Here is a 15,684-nt window from a genome sequence, read left to right as displayed (position 1 = left end):
GACGGTGGTGTCTGAAAGTATACACCTTTGAGATAAGATATATGAAGATACACTTAAAGCTACTTCAAATTAGAGCTATCTACAGTGCTTTACACATGTATTTCATTAACTTTGTAAACCAGAAATCAACTGAGAAATTATCTTTTAGTAAGAAGGTTCGACTTCAAATTAAGAGATGCCTGTTCATTTTCCAGAATTACTCTCTGTAGTTGTTTTGCCTGAGTAATTGCATTTTCTCTATTTTTGTTTTCTAAGTGTGAAATGGGAGCAGTAATTACTTCCTGTGCATGGAGAAGTTTTAAGGCGTGCAGTTCTGAGTGATGGGAAACAAAACTGAACAAAGTAGAAATGTGATCAGAAAAATAATGAGAGCAGAAGTAGATCTGCTTGCAGGAAAAAAAAAATAGAAGTGTAGTGAGTTGGAAGCTTTTATAAAAGTAATTTGAAATAATTTATATTTACTTCTGAATTGGTTTTAGTTTACATTTTTTCAGGTTCACTTTTAAAGTACATGGTAAGAAGGAATCATATTTTGTCTTTTTAGATAAATGTCTCCTAAATCTATGTGGACCCATTACAGGAATCAGAATGGAAAACTGAAGTTGTGCTATGTTAAGGGGTGCTAATGTGCATCCTTGATAAATAGAATTCCTTATTCATAGCATTTGTCTTCTTTCTGTTTGTTCTTCTGTTTCTTCTCTTCCCACCAAAAAAAAATATGATTTATCAGATAAATTCAGGACAAATTAAGACTTGTACAAGGAAGGCTGTAAAACTGTAAAGACTTGTATTGAAGCTGTAAAAGTTGGATTTAATCTTGCAGTATCACAGGTACTCTTTCTGAGCTTCTGAGTATTTCTAATTTCTATGGAATTCAAATGGAACAAGGGATATTAACAACATAAACTAAGTAAATATAAATTTGTAAGACTTTCAGGGAACAATTAGCTCATGTGTTAATGTTCTTAGCTCTTATACTGAAGACTTATACTGAATATAAAAAACACTGATTAATGAAAATAACAATGCAAAATTAATAATTATACTATAGTAATCAATAATTACTCATGAAATATTTCTTGCAACTAACAATCAGATTTTAAAAATAAACAGAATCATTCTCCCAGACAAAGCTGTAGAAGCAGTTGAATAAATACAGCCTAAGAAGCAGGCAATTGGTATTTTGAATCATATTTTGTAACTTTTTAGACCTTAATTGAACAATAAACATTATTTATAGGTACTACTGTAACTTTATAAATGTAACATTACTGTTATAAAATACAGTATTTTTTACCCTTTGATTTGATTCCACAAAATAGAAACAAAGTGATAGAAAGGACTCCATTTTTTTTTTTTTAATAATTCTAATATTGCTTATATCTGGATAGAAAAGACAGATGTAGCAAAGTGTAGAATCAGGTGTTCCACTGCCATTAAGCTACATAAAAATCTGACAATTCATCTTCTGGTTGTATCACAAAACATTTAGTTTTTTTGTGTATATGCAAAAAGAAGTCTTGTTCAGATGTTATTACATGAGGCTCTGGTAGAATTGATGATATTAACTGTGAAACATGTATATACACTGTTAAAGCCTCTGTCAAGAAACTGAAGAAAATATATTTGAAATTTCCAGATGATAGATGTATTTGTTTAGCAAATTCAGAAGTGATACATCTGTTCTTACAAAATATACAGAAATATTCATTATAATCATTGACCTTTGAGAGCAGTGGAAATAAATTTCCAAATTCAACGAAGATGTAAATCTCTTCTCAAACATATTTAACAATTATGATGGTTTTAAAAAAATAATAATGAAAAAAACTAATTGAAAACTCTGTCAGAAAGTTAGAAGAGGACTTGGACAATCTCAAGATGTTACTGAAAAGTAAATGCACATATCAGCATTCTGCAAAAGCTAGGAAGAGGAAAACTAAAGATGAATCACAATAATGTCCAGTGTGAGTGAAAATGCAGCAACCAGATTGCAAGATGACATTGCACAGGTGAAAACAACATTAGCATTCTGAATTTAACTCCACCTATCAAAAATTAGACTATGCCAGAGCTATATCAATAGAAAGGAGAAAATATATTTTCTACACCCTGTTTTTAATTTTGAAAATTCAGTGATCTAACTAAATTCCAGTTAAGCAATATAACTATAAACTTGAATGTTCAGTCTCCACCATGTGTTCACTACATTTTTCTTTTTTTTAAATGTGTATTATCAAAACCATGATTTGATGAGCGTGATAGAAGAAACATGTAATGAATACTTGAATTACGAGTAAGGAGACATTTGTATGAGCATGCTGAGACAACATATAGCTATTCCATATGCACTAGGATTAGGCATTGTCAATTCTAATTTTGTCCACTGGTGAATGGTGTTAAAACAAGAAGCAGTGGAGGAGAGTGTTGGGCACAAACTGAAATAACCCGATGTATCAATATTATTTTTGTTTTCTGATGAGGAGTAGAAAAGCAAGATTTGGTCGTAAATCACACCTGAGTTATGAAAGGGACTAAAAATATTTTATAGTGACATGAAAATATGTCACAGTACATGAAAAGAATGGATGTGTGCTACAACCTTCTGAACAGAAATGAATCATATGAACAACAGATAAAAGGAATGAGGTCTATATCTAATTTCAATATGCAGAATGATCTTTCTAGTTCAGTTTATCTGTCTGAAAGCAAAAGTGCGCGCACCAGTTATTGAAATCTGTGGTTCAGTGTGTTTGTTCTGGTGTTTTTATTGATTGTGAAGGATTTTTAACAGTGTGATCTATACATAATTGTCCCTCTATATGTCTGTCTATATATGTCTTCTCTTAAAGAATATGTTTTAGATATGATGTTTTGCATAAATTTGGAGGAAATAAATATTCCCAGGCTGAAGTTAATGTTGCTAAACAAAGTAGGTGGCTCTGATAACATAAGCAAAAGGCCTGTGTGATGAGATCCTCCTTCTAAAATTATCTTCTAAGACGAGACAATCCTTGTGGAGTTTTAAAGCTTTATTAACGTTGTAGTTTAATTTTTAATTGTGGATGCTTTTCTAGCAAATTACAATTTATTCAAAAACTTTTGTAGTAATATCTCTTTAAATTTCTGAGACTTTTCAGAAGCTAAGTGTGAGGAAGAATCTATACAACGCAGAAATGTCCTCACAGTATTTTGAATAAGTGGTGACATTTGCTGAGCGATGTGTAAAACCAGTTATGTTTTCCATATTTCTGGCTGACAAGTGGTTGACTGAAGATGAGTTTCATACTCAGATGAACAGATGCTATAAAGGAATACTGACTCACTCCTTGCTTAATTTGTTTCTTACCCTTGCATAAAAATGTCTTTTGAAAACAAAGAAAAAGAATAAAAATCTTGAGAAACTAACAAAGTTTGGCAAAGTAGCCTAATATCCAAGATCAGTCTGCCTTGTGAAAAATACTGGGTGGATCTTGATAGTTGGGAATTGAGCTCTCAAACTTATACATAGCATGCTTGCTAACATGCAAAATGATTATACATTTGATGTGTTTGAAGTGAAAAGCAATAGCATCCTTTTGTTGCCCCAGGCTGCAATTATTCTGTATTTCTTTCCTTTCTGTGCAGACTGTCGCTTGTTTTAGCTATGCCATTTAACTTTGCTATGATAGGAAACAGAAGAAAAAAACACTCACAACTTGAGTTGTGATCTCAGCTGGAAAGCAGACACCAGCAGCTGTGAGACTACTATGAGATATTCCCCTTGCCTCAACAATGCCTGGCTGCGAGAGATCTTGACTTTGTGTCAGTGTAATATTAAAGCCTATGTTTCCAGCTATTTGCTCTCAATGGAGTTCTAGGAGTCTTACTTAAGTAGACTTCTTTGCTTATAAATTAAATTGACTCCTTCTGTAACAAGGGTGCCTGAAGAATTAATGCTTCCTTCTATTGTAATTTCAAATAGCAGAGACTAGCACAGAATAGAATAGAATTAATTTAGTTTAGTTGGAAGGGACCTTTAAAGATCTAGTCCAACTGCCTAACCACTTCAGGAGGACTAAACAAAAGTTAAAGCATGTTGTTGAGGGCAATGTCCAAATGCCTCTTGAACATTGATAGGCATAGAACATTGACTAGCTCTCTAGAAAGCCTGTTCTAATGTTTGACCACCCAGATGGTAAATAATTTTTTTCTGAATGTCTGGTCTGTACCTGTGGAGAAGAGGTTTCAGCTTTGTGCAATTTCCTGTTATTACTTACCAGAAGTGACTTGCACCTTCTTTTTCAATTTTGCTCCTCAGAATGTTGTAGAGAAAAATGAGGTTCACAGAATCACAGAATCGTAGGGGTTGGAAGGACCTCCAGAGATCATCGAGTCCAACCCCCCTGCCAGAGCAGGTTCCCTACACCAGGTCGCACAGGTAGGCATCAGGCAAGCCCTAAATATCTCCAGAGAAGGAAACTCCACAACCTCCCTGGGCAGCCTGTTCCAGTGCTCCGTCACCCTCACCGTAAAGAAGTTCCTGCACACATTGTGTGGAACTTCCTATGCTCCAGTTTCTGGCCGTTTCCTCTTGTCCTGTCTCCACATATTGCTGAAAAGAGTCTGACCTTGCCACTCTGCACCCCACACCTTAGATATTTATAGACCTGGATCAGGTCCCCTCTCAGTCTTCTTTTCTGAAGGCTAAACAGACCCAGTTTACTGAGCTTTTCTTCATAGGGGAGATGCTCCAGGCCCATCACCATTTTTGCGGCCCTCCTCTGGACTCTTTCCAAGAGATCCCTGGGGTGCTCAGAACTGGACACAGTACTCCAGGTTGCTTCTTAGCCTCCATTTCTTCATACAGAACAAGTGTCTTCTGCCCCTTCTCATAGGATGTGCCTTCCAGATAGATTATCTTCTTAGGACAGTTGACTTGGGCGAAAGTAAAAAATATGTTTTTTTAAGAATAGCTTGAAATTCACTTTCACAGAAACTTCTAATACTTTGACATTGGTACAGCATTTCAAAATTAATGTGTGGAAGCATTAATGGAAATTTCCAAGATAGAAAGGGATTTCTTTCCTTAAAATGTTATTTTTCCTACAGAAAATTGTGTATATGTGGCTGTGTGTAAACATGATAATGTACACATATGCTCTTACTTTCTGGATATGAAATGAAGTAGGAATGTGAACAAACCTTGATCTTAACATGCAATACACAGGAGTAGAAAGCAAATCAAGTAATTCAGACATTTTCTGATAAGTGCTTTTACTCTTGTAGTATTCTGAAATCCAGCTGTTGATCCCATTTATGCCCAATATACTTCTAAGGGAATTTCACTGACCTGGAGCTTTTCTGTCTTTATGTTAATGACAAGAAAACACATTTTTTTCTCTACAGCGCTTCTCCAAGGCTATTCATTTCCAGAACTAAAGTTGTGTCTAAAATTATGTGACATTTAGCACTGCCCAGAAATTACTGTGAATTAGCTACTGAGCATCTTCATTATTATTCATTGGTATTTTTCTTCTGCATTTTCTTACTTACAGTATGTTTTTGTGGTTTTAGGTCCCTTACTACTTGTGAAATTTTAACTTAATGTATTATCTAGTATTCATCAGTTTGTTAATCTCGTGTCCTGTTGTTATTGAAAATGAGCAATCTTGAATGCTACTTTCATGCATATTCCCATGTTTAGCCTTGAGAAAAGAAGACTGAGAGGGGACCTGATCCATGTCTATCATATTTGTAATCAAGGTCAGAATTTACACAGACAACTACTGTCAGGGAGTAAATTTTTTAAATATTAATGAGAGTAATATAGTCTGAATACTGATACATTGGGACAAAACTGAGTGTATTCTCTTCTGTTGTTTTTCTTCATTTCTCTATTGTTAATACTATTATACTCCTATCTGCTTTTTTTTTTTTTTTCTGAAGGGATTGAAGTTTGAAAAAAAGAGAATAGCACATTAGATAACTTTACTGCCTGGCATATGGTAAGCCAAGGGACCATTAACAGTCACACATTAGCCTCAATGATGTTTTCTGAAGGGTTGCAGGATTTTTATCTCTTAATACATATTAAAGACAGACATATTGTTTCCTGCAGCTTACAGATTACACCACATATACAAAAATCTCATTTCCTCAAGTTGTTTTTTTTTTTGTTTGTTTGTTTGTTTGTTTTTTTTCCCCCCATTTGGAAACCTACGTAGAATAGCTGTACACCAAAAGCATATAATTTCTGCCTTTTTTCTTGGTTTGTTTGCATGAGTAGATATCCATGAGGAATATCAGGTTACAATGTAGCAGTAATTCCAAAGAAACAATGTCAGGGTTGAGGAATAGTATACCTCACTCTGTTGGATTGGGAAGCAATTTTGCTGTTTGTCTGACTGACTGGTATTGCTATTGAGTTAACTCAGGTTCCGGGAAGAGTTTCTGTAAATTTGTATGAACTGAAGTTTGTTTATGGATAGTTCAGGTAGTTTTCTGCTACACTGAGATCTGTATTACCAGTACACCTAGGTAAAATAGTTAGAAACTCCCTAAAAATGGGTTGTTAAATCTAAGAAGGAAATACAGGTAGTTAAACAAGAATGTAATTTATATACAGAACCAGCATATAGAAAAGAAAAAAAAAAAAAGAAAACTGGGAACAGTTTTCCCAATAGCTTGGAAAGAATGGTTTCCATTCCAAGGTGAAATTATTCCCCAGAAATAACCCCTAGATTTCTTTCTACCTGCACTTCGATTGTCGATTTCTGTTTGCCAACAGCAAGGTATGTATACAGGATTTCCTGTATACATGAAATCCTGTGCACACAGGATTTCACATTTTCACATATTTATCTCTGACAGAGTCAGAGGCACCATCAGCTTTCACTGCTCATTCCTACTCACATCTCTCTCCATGGCTTTGACTTAATAAATGAAGGTTGCTCCAAAATTGATGCCTCCTATTTTATTATGTTGGTCTACTATGTTGGGGTGAATATTGGTGGTATGACAGTAGAGATTGAACATTCCCACCGATAATCCGCTAATATGTCCGTACAAGAGGGAGTCTCCCATTTCTCCAGCTGAACTGAAGACTTGCACCCTAAAAATGAACTTGCACAGACATCTTCCTTTCCTCCTTGTTGTTCTCTCCTTGTTGTAATACTAGTAGACACCTCCCTTACACCCCCATCCTTCTCTTTGTATTTTTCTCTATCCTCTGATTTGATGTTCTAGTGTTAGTTACCTGACTTCTAGGTGTTGTCATGACTAAGATAAGAATTTTTGGTATTGCTTTAGCTCATTTTAAGGCACCTCTTTTCTTAGCACTTACTAAGTTTTATTGCTCTGAGAGTTGAATTAGAATTTCAGCTTAAACATTTTAATAAGCTTCTTGTATCGATTAATCTGAGTAAAAATACACTGTCTGACATAGGATTCCTTTCTTCCTTTTGTTTTTCTTTTTCACTTGTTGTCACCATCTTGGCTGAAAAATGCTTACATCTACATTAAATATGTAGACCATTGTGAACTGTTTCTTATTTCTCTGATGTTTAGATTCTCTAACAAACAAAACTCTGATGCTTATATAACTCATATTCATTTGATCCACTTTCTTAGGTCTGGCTCTAGTTTAAAAGTTCATAGTGTAGAAAGAACTCACCCTGGGGAAAGTTTCTTGCAGTTTGTGAGAAAATAGTTGTTCAGTAATTACTATAACTCGTTAACCTGTTTTGAAAATATTTGGTCTCCTATTGCTCACTTGGCATAAGCAACTGTGAAGTCTTTTTGCAGTAACAATATTTTGAGCTAATAATTTTAATGGGTTCAGTACAGGATTGTGTCCAAGCTCTCATAACAATTAATGTTACATCCCAAGTTTATGTGTATACATGTATTGGGATTTTGGCATTGTTAATGGCAGCATTTCTTTCTTGACAGTTGTGCTTAATGGGCACAAACTGAATTGTGAGAGAATGAAAGCTGATACTTCTGCCAACTGAGTTCTAATAGGCCTTGGTAGCACAACATGAAATGTTCTACAATGTAATTAAGAAGTACAGTTGCTTGGCTAATTCTAGATCATTGTTTCTTCTCCAGGCAGAAACACCACAAAGTGTTTTTATTTCCACAGGAAGTTTTATTTGACAACTCATTCTCTCAGTACTCTCTAACTTTTAATTTCAGGACATTAGTATTTATTTCCAAATAACTGCTATCCATAAGTTTAACATTTCATAATGATTTCCATTTCTTTCTCAAAATGTTGCTGAATCAAAGTCGTTCTGAAATGTTTTGTACAAGATAAGTGAAAATGTAGTATTCTTACTTGAAATGTATTAAGATTCATAATAAGATTCAGTACATGTTATATTGAAGTTTCTTAAAGACAAACCAATCTCTTTCATGATTGAAGAACATCTGAAATAGATTATATCTCAATTTATTTGCTCAAATAGCCTTCTCTTTTATGATGCAAGAAAAGTTCTTCAGCATTGCTTAAGTAGAATGATGATAAAAATATAACATAAATGTGAAATATGTAACATGATATTACATTAGGTATGCTCCAGCATGCACATCACAGTGTTTGAGTCTTTTCAACTAATAAAACTTGATGTGCACTACAAGTACATTACTCTGAAGATCTTTATTTCATTCTCTTAAAGTCAGAGGACTTGATTGTAAATGCACAATGAATGAAAGTAAACAAAGTATCTGCTCAAATGGTCACTGAAGTTAATTCTTGTCATTACTGACTGGCCATGATCCCAGTAATGAAATTTCAGTCTGAAGACCCAGTAGAATTGTTACTGACCTGTAGCTTTTGAACTTATTTACAACAATGTCTAGCAGTAATTATTTAGATCTATGCTGCAAATATATAAGTAACTATCTTGCAGAAAGGCAGTAAAAATATCTCCCACTGGAATTTTGGCATGTCAACAAGATTGAGTTTTTTCTGGTTGGTTACATGATTTTTCTAATGATCTGTTTAATTACAGTTTTTAAAACCTTGAAAATTTTGGAACGGTTAAATTATATGAACCAAATATCAGTGGGTCAGCTTTGCAGGAGGCATTTATACCATGATTGCCTTTCTACTGAGAAGACTGTTAGTCTGAAGGATTCTGGGATTACTTTATAATTTTACTAGATTATTCTCTGACAATTTTCACCTACCTAAACTGCTTGTTGCTTGAGGAATTCTGCAGCCTAGTGTGTAATGGACAACTAGAGTAGAATAGTTCCTTTGGAAGGAACATTTGAAGATCTAGTTCAACTGCCTGAACTTTCAAGTGCTAACCAAAGTTAAAGAATATTAATCAGGGCATTACTGAAATGTTTCTTGAAAACTGACAGGCATTGGGCATCAACTGCTTCTCTGTGAAACTTGTTTCAATGTTTGAAAATCTTCATGGGTAAGAAATTTTTCCTAATGTCCAGTTTGAATCTCCCCTGCCACAGCACTGTGCCATTCCTCTTGTGTTCTGTTACGAGTTACCTGGGAGAAGAGACCCACACTTCCCTCTCTGCTTTCTGTTCTCAGTAAATTTTGCAGAGAGCAATGAGGTTACATCTGTGCCTTCTTTTCTCCAACCTAGATAATTCAAGTGTCATCTGCACATCCTGTTGATTTACCTGTTTTTCTGCCATCCTGGATGCTTTTAAGAACATTAAAATGTTTTTTTATATGGTAGAGAGCAGAACTGCACCAAGGTATTCAAGGTGAGGCCATAGCAATTCTAAAAGAGACAGAATCACCTCTTTTGATCATAGTTGTTTAATGCATCTCACAGTGCACTTTGCCTTCTTGGCTACCACGGCATACTGCTGAATTCTGTCAGGCCTGTTGTTAACCAGCACCTCCAGATCGTTTCTGCTGAGTTGCTCACTAGCCACTTGTCTTCCAGTCTGTACCTGTGTCCAGCATTATTCCATCCCAGGAGCAGAACCCATCATTTTCCTTTGTTGAGCTCCATGCTGTTGTTAATTACCCAGTGTTCCAATCTATCTAGATTCCTCTGCAAGACCTCTTTTGCTTGCACGGAACCAAAAATACCTCCTGGTTTAGTATCATATGCAAATTTTCTGAGGTTGCATTTCATTCCACTGTCCAGATCATTGATAAAAATGTCCAAAAGACTAGCCCTTATGTACATCTCTAATTGCAGTCAGGCAAATCAGCCCAACCAATATATTGGCCTTTTATGATGGAGTGATTATAGCAGTGGACAAGGGAAGAGCAACTGATCTACCAAAAATTAATCTACCAAATCTACCTGAACTTCTGTGAACCCTTTGACATGGTCCCATACAATATCTCTAAACTGAAGAGAGATGGATTTGCATCACTCACTGGATTAAGAATTTACAGAATGTCCTCATTGCAGACAATGATTCAGTGTCCAGATGAAGTTCAATGATGAGTGGAATCTTTCAGCGGTACTAGGACTGGTACTTTTTAATACCTTTATTTACGACATAGGCTGTGGGATTGAGTGCGTGTTCAGCTGTGTAATAGATGATACCAAGCTGAGTGGTGCAGTTGGTATCATAGAAGGAAGGGATGCCATCCAGAGGGATCTTTACAGGCTTGAGTAGTTGGCCTTCATCATAGAAACATAGAATGATCTGGGTTGAAAAGGACCACAGGGACCATCTAGTTTCAACCCCAACGCCATGGGCAGGGTCACCAACCACAAGACCAGGCTACCCAGAATCACATCCAGCCTTGCCTCAAATGCCACCAGGGATGAGGCATCCACAACCTCTCTGGGTAACCTGTTCGAGTGCATCACCAATCTCCGAGTGAAAAACTTTCTCCTTATATCTAACCTAAATCTCCCGTCTCAGTTTAAAATCATTCCCCATTGTCCTATCACTATCAAGAACTTTATGAACCACATGAAGTTCAACAAGGTCTAGTGCAAAATGCTGGGACCAGTTAAAGGAAATTTCAAACACCATACAGGCCAAAAGGTGAAAGGATTGACAGCAGCCATGTAGGAGGACATGAGGGTACTAGTGGATGAAAAATTGAACATAAGCTTGCAGTGTACACTTGCAGCCCCAAATAACAATTGTACTGTGGGCTGCATCAAAAGCAGCATTGTCAGCAAGATGAGAAAGGTGATTGTCTGCCCTCTGTCTATTTCACCATTGTGAGACCCCACCTGGAGTACTGTATCAAGCACTTAGGCACCAAGAGAGGTCACAAGAGAAAGAAAGATATGGAGCTATTAGAGTAGGTCTACAGGAGTGCCTCAAAAATGATTAAAGGGCTGGAGAACCTCTCCTAAAATAACAGGTTATTTAGTGTGAAGAAAACAAAGCTCTAGGAAGACTGCACAGTTGTATTAGTGAATATTAAAAAATATAATCACTTACTAAAAGTAGAACACATTTTGTAAAGCATCAGTTTCAAGACAGCAAAATACAAAATGTGGAAAGGATAACTTATCATTGGAGTATAGGAAAAAGTTTTGTTATAGCCATTACAGTTCCATCTTCTTTTACTGCATTGAGAAGAATCAAAAACACAACCTCCTTTCGTCTACGAGGAAAAAAAAAACAAGAAAAAAAAAGACCAAAAATCATGCTTGGATCTATGGAATAGAGAGTTGATGGACAGGTAAAAGAGGAGTTGGAAGCTAAAAGAAAAGAATATATTAAGTACCGGGAGACTGCAGGGGAGAGTGTGAAGGACATATTGAAAAGGAAATGTTCCTGTACCAATACACAGTGACTGTAACAAAAATAAATATCAGACTTTTAATAATGAAAAGCTCACTAAAAATTATATGTTTATATGTTTGAAAGATGCAATTACATATTTCTGTTTCCTGAGTTGTCTTAGATTTGCTTGCCTGCGTGGGAGAAGGCAGGAGATAACAATTATATAACCCAGAATGTCATATAATGTGTAACATTAATGAGGAATTTGTAATTCTCAAATCACTAAAAGAAAACATGGAAGCATTTTAGAAATTATCATATGCACGAATCTTTAAAAATGGAAAGAAAGACTCTGCTCAGTTTACAGATGTGGGTTTTTTCACCCTATTCTCCTGGAAGGTTGCTGTTCTGTTCAATGCAGCATGCATTTTGTTTTCCATAGCCACACTAATTACAACCATTTCTTTTTTAACCTATGGCTTACATACGAAGTTTTCTTACAAGCACACCACTTTTAAATGATTTAACATCTGCAAGAGAAAACAGATCGAATTTATTAAGCCTGTGAAGGCAAGCTTGTGTGAACAGATTTTAGTAAGCAGCTGAAATAGGCTGATCATTTGACAGGCTCATCTGATGTACCACCGTAACCTGTGCACTTGTTCCAAAGCAAAGTAGACTAATGGGGGAAATATTGAGATCTCTGTTGTTAAAATTTAGATTCTTTCTACCTCATAATTTTTTTTCTGTGAATTCATAAATACTATGTGCTACATAACTGAGTATGTTATAGGTCATAATAAAACACTATAGAAAACGTGGGGTTTCATTTGTTTGTTTTGTTTGTTTATTTTTTAAGTTCCAAGGATGAGTCTGTTCTCACAGCAGCCTCTGGTATCATGCCAGATGTGGTGAGATTCAGTTCATGGTATTGTAAGGGAGCAAGTCCAGTGGAGTGTAACAAAAATCTGCAAGGACTATAATAAAAAATTTACATTGAATGGAGGGAAGAAAGGAAGGAGACAAATCAGAAAGTTATATGGCTAAAATTAAATGTGGTAACACATAGCAAATTTCTAGCTCTTATCAAATGAGTTAATCCTGTTTCCCAATAGTATTCAGGGCTGTAAAGGGAGTGCTGTTTTAGGAACAAAATTATGAATGCATTGTGTGGGAAGACCACGTTTAAGTCTAGGATCTACCTGATAGCCTGACGAGATTCTGCCAAGTCTTTACTATTGAATCCTGAGCAGAGATAAAGGGGAAATATTGTTTCATTTGCAGGAATGGATTTCAAGGATTTAAATTAAAACTGCATTAAAAACTTTATTTTAATTCCTGTTCTTTCTGTTTTGCATCTCCATCCTGACATGCAAAAGCAAGAGAAACAAAATGCATTTTCACCTTATGCATTTCTCAAACTTCTATAATAATGAGTTCAATGAGTTGAGCATTAAGGGAATGTTGTGTTTTGAAAAAGAAGTCACATTTCCAGATTTTTTTTTGTAGAAAAGCAAAATTAAGATTTTTGATGATAGATCACTCTGTAGCAATAGGTGAAACCAAAAAAAGAAAATCCCAAGAATGCCAGGTGTAAGGGAAAAAATAGTTGAGATTTGTGTTCATTGTGGTAAAGACAGTTGTGATATCAGTTTGCAGTAGATGGTGCTGATGTGCTGGAAGGCATAAACTCATGTTTTAGGGTCAGACTCTAATTAGATTTCTTTATGGAAGTACACATATAAACAAGGCACTATTTGGAGCAAATACCAAGAAATTCAATTTGTTACTCGTACACTATCTTTAGTGCATTTAGTATTCATAGTCTTTTAATCGCTTCAGCTAGTATTAATTAGGATGTCATACTACTCAACCTCCCCTAAGAAAATCTTATTCATAATGGAAGATACCAGGGAAAAAATTATTAATATGACCTACTAAAATAAAGGAGAGCAGGAAAATACTCTTTTGTCTGTGAAAGAAGCATTCTGTAGACCTGATGAGAAAACTGAAAAGTATGCTGATAGTAGCATGAACTCCATTGGTACAGTGCGTGCGTATAATCAAAGAATTTTAGGATGTTATAGTCACAAAACAAACAAGAGAGTTAGGCAAAGCAGACTACGATAACAAAGAAGAATAAATGGAAGGCTTACCCTTATCCTGGGGTCACTCACAAAACACCAGCAAAGGCAATCTCCAGAAGAGATCCTTCCCCAGCTCTTAAATAGGTCTTCACCTGTGCTCCTCTGGCTGACTCATTGCTCGCCTCAGGTGATCAATCAGAGTTTAGACCATGACTCAGCAGTTCCCATACAGTGTGCATGCTTATTGCTATTTTTTTTGGAGCATTCAGCTGATTTTTCCTGATAGAAAAGGATAATTTTTATCTTTTCTGTTCCATAAAAATGCTGAAAACACTGCTGAGCTAGCTGTTTAGCAATAGTATTAGTGAGTATCTGCCATAGTCCCATCATATTCATTACATCTTCTTTCCCCGGAGGTTGAAGAGGGGGAAAAAAATCCCCAAATAATCTGGCTGGAGATTTGTGTCTACAGCTCAGTGAAACTAAATCCAATCTAAGGGCAAAAAATCCTTCCTGAAGCACACAACAATAAGAAAACCATTAGTAATGTACGGTAACAAGTATGAATACACATATAGAAGCTATTCTGGCAGATATTAGATCGTTTACTTTCCAGATAAAGTATATTAATGTAAGATACTGCATAAGTAAGAAAAATAAAATATCAGATTTCAAGCAATATTAATCTTTGTCATAGCTTTTATTCTCTAGGTTATTTCAAATAAGAAATTAAAAGGGCAGAAATTGAACAGATTAATGACTGAACTGTTTTTGTTAAACCAAGTTTCCATGTTAGATGAAAAATGAAATATTTTATCTTACTATGAACCATTTTAGTAACAGCTAGGAGCTAGATTTTATGAAATACTTTGTCCTCATCTCCTGTCTGCAGTAGACTAAGGCTAAACCCCTGCTCACTTCATCAGAAGGATTTGAAGCATTCTTAACTGGTGAAAAGTTTGCTGTTAATATAAAATGTACTTTACAATGTAGCTTTCGTCTGTGCAACATTTTGCACTTTAGCTAAGGTTCTGCTACTCTGCATGAACTCTGGCAAGTAATTGCCTAGGCTTTCTTTAAAGTGGGAATTGAAATATATGAACAATTAGTTTTCTCCCATTCCTCATCAGTCAGATTTTGATGAAAATGTGAACAAGGTTTTATTGCATATGACATAGTGTGTTGATTCACATTTTTATTTTATTTTTTATTTTCTTGATGGCAAGAATGTGCAGATGGGCACACTGGACTAGGTCTCTTTAGGTATGCCCCTCTCCTGTTGGGAGACTTCTCTAATCCTTATCCTCTCTGCATTTTGCCTTTGCTAGCTGTTCTAGCACTGATGACAGATACTCACTGTTTTCTAAGGAATTTCGTATCTACTCATTAGAAGCACTAAATGAATCTGTGATAACATCAAAGCCTAATACGCTGTTAGATTCACCTATTGCCTTAGTAAGTTATATGTACGTCTTAAGTACGTGCTATAAAGCTGAATATATCTTGTACATTATATGAAGTAATACTTCATTAACACTTTCCTTTTGAGAGTGATAATAACTATTAACTTGGTGTGAGAACGTCATTTAAATTTTACATTCTATTTTCTCCCCCGTGATCAATAGTAAATTAAACTACTTCTCAGCTTGTTTTTAGATATGTAGGGAGTATTAAAAGTGGTGCATGAGGAAGTTTTTTATTCCTTAAGACCCCTCTCAAGGCAATTTCAGTGGAATTTCTTCTAAATAGAATAATGGAACACTTAAAATGCATTCTTCCACAGCTCTATTTATAATTTCTTAATCAGTTTTTGGAAGAATGTTATTACTTTTGTACACATATGAGAATAACTGGATTAAAAAATTGTTAGATTTTGCTCTTCCTACTCAGTTAGGTGTATTATATTTAAATTAAATAAATACAGTGG

Source organism: Tetrao urogallus (genome assembly GCF_951394365.1).
Source record: "Tetrao urogallus genome assembly, chromosome: 4".
NCBI classification, from domain to species: Eukaryota; Metazoa; Chordata; class Aves; order Galliformes; family Phasianidae; genus Tetrao; species Tetrao urogallus.
This window is presented reverse-complemented; position numbering follows the sequence as displayed.